Source organism: Electrophorus electricus, chromosome 9, assembly GCF_013358815.1.
Source record: "Electrophorus electricus isolate fEleEle1 chromosome 9, fEleEle1.pri, whole genome shotgun sequence".
Classification (NCBI taxonomy): Eukaryota; Metazoa; Chordata; class Actinopteri; order Gymnotiformes; family Gymnotidae; genus Electrophorus; species Electrophorus electricus.
This window is the reverse complement of record NC_049543.1, coordinates 24107017-24117016: the sequence shown is the minus strand read 5'-3', so window position 1 is coordinate 24117016 and position 10000 is coordinate 24107017. Positions and strand designations below refer to the sequence as shown.

Genomic DNA, 10000 nt, shown 5'->3' with positions numbered 1-10000 from the left:
GTGACTCCCGGAAAACGCATCGCTCAGGCCAATGATGTCGCAAGAAATCTGACAGCAATATCATGACATATGGGCTTTCATTATTGTACTGGCGACGTCATGGCAACAGTTGTCATCGTGACCATCACCGCTTTCTCAGTCTCCGTCGTCTTTCTGCTCCTCCTCCTCTTTTCTCCGTTCGTCTGTCCTGCCGACGTGGCCACAGGATTCATCATGCGTTACGCCGCCAGTCCGCAGCTGCTTGCGGCACGTCGCTCGTTTGCATGGAGAAACACCTGCACCTTCGATTCCGCCCGCAGTGCCAAAGCGACAGCAAAGCCCCCTGAACAGGGCATGCTGTCGGACTCCTGACACCGCAAATCAAACTATACCCACGGAGAACAATAAAGCTTATTGGAACGGCAATCAGCCAAAGTGTATCAGAGAAGGAGCTGGAGAGATAAGATCAGTACTGTATGTTTTCCACGACATATTCATATGGCTTTTGCTAAAGTGCGCCATTCTGTTATCCTTTTATGCAGATAGGTGAAAAAAATGTATGAAATATGAGAGGATTTGGTATCTCGATCCGCTGACCATGAAATAAGCTTACCACAAGGCTGTGTGAATCACACAGGCACCTGAGTGTGTGTGTGTCGTGTGGGGGAGTGAGCACTGAGATCCTGGAGTAAGTGAATTCCTTTGCGGTCTGTGTGGAGATGCAGCCGAAAGGTCAGACGAGCACGTGAAGAGTCCACTTTCATCCCAAAACCCCACTCTCCCACACTCAGTTAGACCCCTTTAGTCTGCCTTCAGCAACCCTGTGCATTTTCTCACACACACACACACACACACACACACACACACACACACACACGTACACACACGCACGTGCGCGCCGGGGTAATACCCCAGGCGGCTCTGTGCGGCCCTGCCCTCCTCGTCTGCATCCTGGAAATGAACCCACATCCCTCTGCTGGGAGCTCAGTCAATAACACCAGGCTTGGCACTCAAACTAAACCACTTCCTGATATCTGTGTCTCAACTACTTGCCCCTCTCTCTTTATACATATCTATCTCTCTCTCTCTCTCTCTCTCTCTCTCTCTCTCTCTCTCTCTCTCTCACTCTCTCACCTTTTCTACTGACAGCATTAAAGTGAGGTCTTGTGCACTCTTGTACATTTCTGCAATTTTCCAGCCCAGAACATCAAAGAACTGAAACCAATATGGGGTTGCAGGGGGTTGGGGTGGAGTGAGAGTGGTGTGTGATTGTGCCGGGTACGCCAACCTCTGCTCCTCAGCACAAAACCACTCAAGACAACGGTTCCCTATAACGTCTGAGGTCTCTTACCCCGAACCCCTCTCTGTCTGACTCGCTCAGAGCAAAATGCAACAAAAATATGTAAACACACCTCCCCTCACCTCCATGTTGCTCTGCAATCCCAGCTGTCTAGCTTTGTTATTTCAAACACGCACGCACTCGACATAAAGACAGGTGCGCCGCCGATGAAAACGATCGCTAATGACTGTGCGGTGAGAACTTCGCGCATGCATATAAACGCGACTGTAGCTAGCATGCTGCAGTGTGATAACATGGCCCCAGACAAACACATCAATTAACATGAGTCACAGTCACTGTGGAGAGCCGTCATGTGCCAAGCATCCTGACACACATTTAAAGTAGTCATGAGAAGCAGAAGCCTTGTGTGTGTGTGTGTGTGTGTGTGTGTGTGTGTGTGTGTGTGTGTGTGTAGGTGTGTGGTATTGTTTGGTTATGGCAGAAGGAACAGCTCCACCTAGAAAGAAAGACCATCGGCTTCCCGGATCGGCAGTGTGGACGCGGACAGGGCAACGGACACTTTGGTTCATGCTACAGCGTCATGATATGTGCGCAGCCCAGGCAGAGGTGAATGAATGAAAAGTACTCACCTGTTTGGAGGGATACAGTAAGAGGCCCAGACAGGCGAGGAGGCATAGGAGAGGAGAGAGAACAGCCCGGTCAGAGGTACAATGCCGCGGACTCTCTGTACTCGAGGAGAAACATCAACAGACCTATTTTTACACGTTACGACTTTGAGAGATGACACAACCTCTTCACACAGACTGCCAAAATGGAGGACATGAAGCAGGCTGATCCCTCAAAATTACCAGAGTCAGACAGACAGAGAGAGAGAGAGAGAGAGAGAGAGAGAGAGAGAGAGAGAGATGCAGCAAATAATTATGATGTTAGTATGTTAATATATATTATGTTATTATTATATTATTATGAGTTATTTCAGGCATGAGGTAAAATGTTCCGAAAGGGAGTGCTGCTTAGGCTCCGCCCCCAACAGTCTTCCAGTCAGCACACTCGTGGGGTCTTTGTGGCTCCCAAGTGGGAAAATAACAATAAAACAGCCTTTAAGGCTGCTGTGTGTGTAGTACTGTCCTGCACTTTGACCCCAAGTTCGACTGGTCGTCTCTGAGATTTGTGCTTTCCATCACGTTTGTTTGTTTTGTAATGTTTTTTTTTGGGAGGTGGGGGGATATCACCACCCCACCAATACAATCACCGCAGGCTGTTGCCAGGTGCCATGGCGACAGAGGTACGCGAGACTAGACCCTCTGCAAAGCGCCCGATTATGTTCACGGGAACGGAAGCAAAGACTGCTCTGCCAGCTAGCGGCCTCATGTCCACACTCACAACAGAGCTGCACCGGCCGTGGCACCACGTAAAGACCTTGTTACTTTGCTGTGAATCCAACACAACTGGAGACAAAGGGCTTCACTCCCGGTGTTGGGTTCCAGCAGGGCTGGACCAGTGCAGAACAGCACACCCTGACGGACGTGGTTCACTCTAAACTTTAACGGCTGATAGATCTGTGCATGTGTAGAGGGAGCTTTGCGTGCACAGCCTGTATTTAGACATCTGGATATAAAATATAACAACACTACATGATGCACTTCCATGTACTCCACCACAAACCAGGCTAAAGGGCTTTGCAATTTGCAAACATTTACACAATTTAAAATCCAATTTAAACATTTTTATAAAACAGTGACATGATGTATGCTTCACAACTCCCGTGTAGTCGAGTGAACGTGAACTCACACTGCTGGGAAACAAATGCAGAATTATAACTGCTAATAAAAGCTACTCTAATACTGGTAACTTTACATTTTAAAGTCAAGGTCGAATAGCTCTTCTAGTCATTGGTGAAGTCAAATTAAATTAAGCCAACATGAAGGGTGTTTAGAAAGGAAATCAGTCAACTAATAAGCTGCTAGTTTAATAAATGAAGGAGGCTGGAAGAAGCAGCGCAAAATGCTCCGCCCTCTACAGGTCTGCTCCACCCTCTACAGGTCTGCTCCGCCCTCTACAGGTCTGCTCCGCCCACTGCGAGGCTGTGAGTCTATGTGGCCTTTGGAAGCAGTAGGAACAAGCATTAAAGCCCTCTGACATTTACAGAGAACGCAGCAAGATACTGAAGATGAGAAATGCAAACACACACATACACACAGACACACACACACACACACACACACACACACACACACGCACACACGCATACACACACGCGCGCACACACACAGACACACGCACACACAAACACACACACACACGTGCGCGCACACACGCACACACACGCGCACACACAGACACGCACGCACGCCTTTTACAAAACGTTAGCCTCTGGCGGTCAAATCAGCAGGCACAATTTCAAATGAAGAATGCGAGGATCAATATCAGCAGAGAGCACTGATTGATCTGAGCTGATGGAGACCCTGCTCTCTGGATATGAAATCCCGGATTGTATCGTGAGGCTCTTGTTTACAAGTGTAAGTGTGTGTGTGAGTGTGTGTGTGTGTGCGCGCGCGTTTATGAATGCGTACACTGTTTGGGTCCCACCCGCAAAATCCAATAATATAATTCATTTTTGTGCAGTGATACATTCTCATTCATCTGTTAATTCATTCAATCATTTATTCATTCAATCACTCACCACTTGTTTACTTGGAAACTAGTTAAGCTGTACTAACATAAGAATCTGTTTTACACACTTAAAACACTTCTGTGAGCTCGTTATGAACAAGAGTGCATGATATAAATGTAAACTGCAAGTGAGCAGTATAAATATAAATAAAACCTTTTTATGCACCTCGGTGATTCTCTTTCCCACCTGCAGTATTCTCCCTCGAAGACCAGATGACGTGCCACACGCCAGCTACAACGTCCAGCCACTTTACCAGACGCTCCAGACATTTGGGAGTGGTCTAACACCAAACACTACCCAGGCAGAAGCACGCCAGCAGGCAAACACCAGACGACTGATGGCATAGTGGGCACTCTGTATCTACAGTTTTCTATAACAGAAATACTCATGTCAGAATGGGTGGTGAGCGTACAGAGTGTTTAGCTGTGTGCAGTGTATGGCACAGCTGTTGTAAGACTAAGCGCATGATGCCTGCTGCTATTATACAAAAAAACGTCGCTCTCTGATATCTCACTGAATTTCGATTTTTGTCTGCATCGGGACAGCAATCTCGCGCGTGCAGAATGGCGAAATCATCCCGAGAAAACGCAGCTCGGCCCCGCTCGTCTAACGCTGTCCGTGATGCCGTCATCTTTACAAAGCCCGGTCCGTAGGGGGCGCCTGCATCTGTGCCACGACAAAGCGCACGTGCTCACAAGAACCTGCCGATCCCTACACCTCGATGGGGAGTCAGAATGTGAAATAAGTCATAACACCCTCTCTGAACGTCGCATCGCGTGCGGCCGCGCCCACAAGTGTGTGTGTGCTGCTTTTCTGTCTCAGCGACTAGCCAACTCTCGCCAAGCTGGCCATGAAGACCACACTGTGTGCAGAGTACCAGAGGATTATGGGTGGTCCGAGCTCAAAAACAAACAAAAAAAACCCAGAACAGTTCAAACCGAAGCATGAAAGGCCAGACGACTACAGACGTGCTGAAAACATCAAAAAGCAGCCGGAGATCCAGAGCAACGCTGGAGGCTGAGAAAACTACAGGAAACACCTACAGGAAGTGAAACACCTACAGCAAGTGAAACGCCTACAGGAAAGTATTTTGGCCAAGCGAATAACTGCTGAAAGGATTTTAACTTTTAACTAAAAGGTTTATAGTTTTTGTTTTGTTTTGTTTTGTTTTCATTCCACAATTGCTTTTCTGTTTTTACTTGTTCAGTAAAAGTTGAACAAGAAAAAAAAAAAAAATCCATTATCAGGCATTAAAACAGAACACCTTTGTGGATTAACGCTGTTTAAACCAAGATGCACACCTGAGAAAAAAAATACACACCTATTCATAGCACTCCCTTTTTACCGCAAAAAAAGTGGTGAATTCCATGTGTGCCTTAGTGGCACTGAGGAGAAGGTCTAGTGGGGGTGGGAGTTTGACATGTTGAGATGTTTCGCATGACTCTGGCTCTTTTAGAAGAAGTGTGTGGTTCCTAAGGGTGTTTATAGACATCCTGTATATAGAAACACTGAATAAACTCGTCACGCTGGTCTAGTGAGTGGTGGCTGGGCGCGCCATCAAGGGCAGACGCCATTAAGGAGGTGATTCAAAGCCAATCGAGTGCAGCACTGCAAATAATGGCAACAAAAACAATCTTAATTGGGCAAAGGCGCCGCTGAGTGACACCCCCCCCCCCCCTGCCCGCTTTGGAAAAGGATGAGGAGAAAGAGCAGAGCAGCGGAGAGACGGATAAAGACGGGACAGACAGACGGAGAGAAGAGGATGAAAAAAAAGAAAGAGACAGAAAACGGGTTCCAAACGGGTCCTGTCCAAAGCCAGCATGCTCTACCTCTCCCTCCCTCCCTCTCTCGCTCTTCAAGGAGAGTTAAGAGGAGGTGGGGATATCCGTACGTCCGGGAGCCAGGAGCGGGCTGCCTGTGAGCCGTGTACATCAGAGGTCGCGTTGTGCCGACCAGGGCGAGAAGCAGAGCATGTGTGTCCTACATAAGACCACGCGGGACATGTCCCCGCGTCCCCCTGCCAAACCGACAGCAGGCAGGAGCTCACACGCTGCAGCCTGACAGACAGTCGAGGCACGACACATGTGAGTGGGATACTGAGCTATGCTCGTCATGTGCTCATCATTCATACACATCCGTTCATCCACTCATACGTCCATATTAGTTTTATTGCTCGTCCGCGACGATACTTTCACAGGGGGGTTGGTTAGGTTGCCGGAATTCCACAAGGATGTCGGGGAATTTATTAACGTCAAGAAGGCAATGAAACAAATTTGGAGAACCATACTGAGTAGGTGAACATGGCGTTTTGATAATGGGGGGTGGGATTAGGGACCACGATCCGGGTCCGTCCTGCATCTCCTCTGGTTCTGGAGGACTGGCTGCAGTCACAATTAAATTTCATCAATCAATTGCACTACCTAATGGGCACACCATCTCCACGATACACACCAAAAATTGGATCACAAAAGCAATTTAATTAAACTCAACTGTAATTCAATAGCTGTAATCATGCCAGCCAGTTAAAAGAACTAATTTCTTAAATCAGGCCCATCACGTCATGATTCCCACATTTTCCCGTGGCATTAGAGCAGCATCGGTTAATGTCCGATATTTTCTTCTGGAGGTACTATTGTTATAAATATGCAGGGTAATGACCTCTGTGAAGCGCAGAATATTAAATAATGGCTTCGTATTCTGCAGTCAGGATTTCCCGTGTCACGCCTAGCGATGGTATTTCGATGGGTCCTTGACGCTTGGATTCAGACCGTTACGCCAGGTGTGGCAGAGAATACAACAGAACATGAAGCAGATACAGAGTTTCAAATTTCATCAGGTACACACACACACACACACACACACACACACACACACACTATGAGTGCCATCTGTATCACAGACAGCAACTGATTGGGCCTCATTGTTCCCATACCAACAACCTTTCCTAAAAAAACACTGAGTATGGCCCTGATTAGATGGGCTGAAGGACCAATCAGATTTCCCCAGAGCCAGATTTATCCACACCATCATCCCTCTACACACACACACACACACACACACACACACACCTTTTCTCTCTCTCTTTCTCTCTAACCGTAACTCAGAGTACTCTTCTGCTCCCACGACATTATTAACGAGACTTAGGCCAGAGTAGGGGGCGGAGCCTCAGATGACCAGACCACACATTTTGTTTTCTTTTATTTACTTTTCCTTCACTCGAGGCTTCTGAGGAACGTCTACTGAGGGACGTCTTCTTTAAGCCTGAAGTTATGGCGGGTCACATCTAACGTAACTCAATCTAAGTGCTCCACACTCGTCTGTTGAGACGGAGTGTGTAGGGGCCAGAAGTGGCAGGCAAGAGTGTGTGTGTGTGTGTGTGTGTGTGTGTGTGTGTGTGTAACAGAGAGAGAGAGAAAATAGAAGGAGTGAAAGAGAGGAAGAGAGGAAGAGAGAAAAAGACAGATTTCCTATCATTCCTTTTGGCCTCATGAACAACTGTACGATATATTAAGTTTACTACAGGTACAGGTAGTCTCAGTAGATAGTATTATTCTGTACAAAGTCAAAGGTTTCTCGTTTAAATGCAAAGTAAATTTAATTTAAATAATAGGGCAGTATACATGCAAAGCAGACGGCCTCATTCCTTTGGCTATGCAAGACTGTTTAGATTAGTATTTCAAACAGGACATATACACACATAAATTGACCTTTTCAGGAGCCACTTAACCCAAATGCACACACAAACTGATGTGAACTGTGTTCAAGTCTGCATGGGAGTATTGCTAGCAAAAGCTTCAATGAGACAAGACTTCATCCAGTCGACCACAGAGCTACGGGAAAACGCTTTGGCACGTTGACAGAGAGCAGACGAATCCTGGATACTGGACACACCAAGGTTGCGTCTCCCTGTGACAGAACTACAATTCCCAGGAGCCTACTGCGTTAGCCGAGCCTGTTAGCCTGTGTCACCTAAAAAATTAGCCACCTTCTGCCGGTCTGCCCGCAGGACTTGTGTGGCTCTGTGCGAATCGAAATTTCGTACGGCTCGCAAAACACCAGCTGGAATAAACGACCTTATTTGTGGAGGTCGGGCGCGGCTAACTGTTGGTCAGGTGTCTGCTGCGCTCAGACGGACTGATGAGAGTCGTCCGTGCTAAACCTGACCCCCACTGTCTGGTATCCGGGCGGCCCAGGACCAGACAAAGTTCTCTCTCACTTTTCCAGCACACTGTACATCACCAGCCATCGTCTCACCAGAGCAATCCAGAGCTATGACCAGCAGAGGCAGGGGAAGGGCATTGTCAGAGCTAGCCCTGGTGAAATGTCAGCCAAGTTGAGAAAAAATGGCTGTCAGTCAGTCTGGCATAAACAGCAAAAAGAAAAAAAAAACATTTCCCATGGTCCTCGAGCTCGAAGAGTTGAGCTATGGGCTCCAGCCGCCTGGGCTTGGAGGGGGAAGGTCTGTGAGAAACGAGAGTCTCAGGGTCGGGGTCAGATTTCAGCCCTGTGCCCTGTGTCTCTTCCAGCCAAAACTCTCCATCTGCATTTCGGCTGTTGGTGGAGGAACAGGTGGAGATGAAGGAAGGCCCAGCTCAGGGGTAACGCTACCGCATGTCACAGTCTTACACACTTAAATAAAATATAATAATAATAATACTTTAATAATATTATTGAATACTTTTTAAGATGCAGGTATAATGCACCTTTCGTATTTTAAGCTCGGAGATACAGCGCTTGACATTTCGAGAAAAGATGCCTTATTTCTGCCTCTCAACATCTGGTTCATCTGAGAGGTTTAGCGGTACCGTTCGAAGCCATGAGCATGAAATTGAATCTGTGACATGGAAGGAAGCATATTTGTTATGCGCTTGCAAAAGCACATATTCTTAAAGAGAGAGAGAGAGAGAGAGAGAGAGAGAGAGAGAGAGAGAGAGAGAGAGAGAGAGAGAGAGGGAGAGAGAAGCTGCACCTGGTCTTCGGGAGCGGGTTTGTCTGAGCATTTGGCTGATTATTTGCATATGCGGTTTGTTCGTAATAACAGAGGAGATCCCAGAGGCTGAGTGGTCCCTTGGGAGGAGAGAGCAAGCAGCACTGGGTAAGGCCGGACAGCCAGAGTCCAACAGCACTGCAACACCATACCACCGTGGGACACCAACAGAGCGAGACATTTCAGCTGTGTGATTAGTGGGAATCTGCCAACGGCAGGGAATTAGTGACATGACACGCGGTGTCTGCACTGTAAACAGATAAAGGGACCATAAGGGTGGCTAATCAAATACACTGGATTATGCACACACACACACACACACACACACACATATTAAAGAAAACAGCTGTCACCTACCTAACAATGTAGCGCTAAAACCTGAACTTTTGTTACATGCCCTAGCTTCCTTTGGTGAGCCAGCGCTGGCATTCCACATGTCTACATATCAGAAGCGACAGAGGAAATACGTCAGACGCACCAGTGCCCTGGCCAACCTACTGCCACGTGTAAACATGCGTGCGTGAGACTGCGCGCGTGTCTTTCACCGTTCCGGCGAGGCCTGAGGAGCAGCTGGGATCAGAGCTGTGGAAGCCACTAGCCACGTGAGCAAGTGCCAGCCCCTCCTCCACGGACATCCGGTCTTCCCGGGGAGGGTGGGATCTCTGACGGTGAGGTTGCAGCAAGATTAATCAAACCTGTCCACCGGGATAGAAAACCGCACCACAGCGAGTCCAATTATAGGTCAGATCCGAGATCAGATCCGCGACGTGATTTTAGGGAGATGTCCAGTGTCACAGACAGGACAATTTAAATCTTTAAGCCTTTTCTTTTCAAAATTCTTCAGTGCTAAAAAAAAAGAACCATAAGAAAAGGGATGTGCGGATGTAGGAGCTGAGCTCACATGTCATCGCCATGCCCGTGACCGGAAGCACCCTCTTTGGAAAGGAACATGTGAACGGTTCGGCAGGTGGCACACGTCACCCTGGAGCTCAGTCTGTAAACGGGGGCACACAGGAAGCATCACAGCAGCTGAAAGACTCAATTTCCAAGACACCACTTT

General features: G+C 47.8%; 1 protein-coding gene across 3 annotated transcripts in view; it reads right to left on the bottom strand.

The window, feature by feature from the left end:
* The window catches only part of ctnna2 (catenin (cadherin-associated protein), alpha 2), a 307160-nt gene that overhangs the window by 94012 nt on the left and 203148 nt on the right, over positions 1–10000 (bottom strand). Inside the window, exon 1 of one of the 3 annotated variants that reach the window (XM_035529727.1) lies at positions 1909–2008. The exons of the other annotated variants lie outside the window; for them this stretch is intronic. The gene's annotated coding sequence lies outside the window, so the exon portion shown is untranslated. Of the gene's footprint in view, positions 1–1908; positions 2009–10000 lie in introns of those variants that run through there. 3 annotated transcript variants of the gene reach the window in all.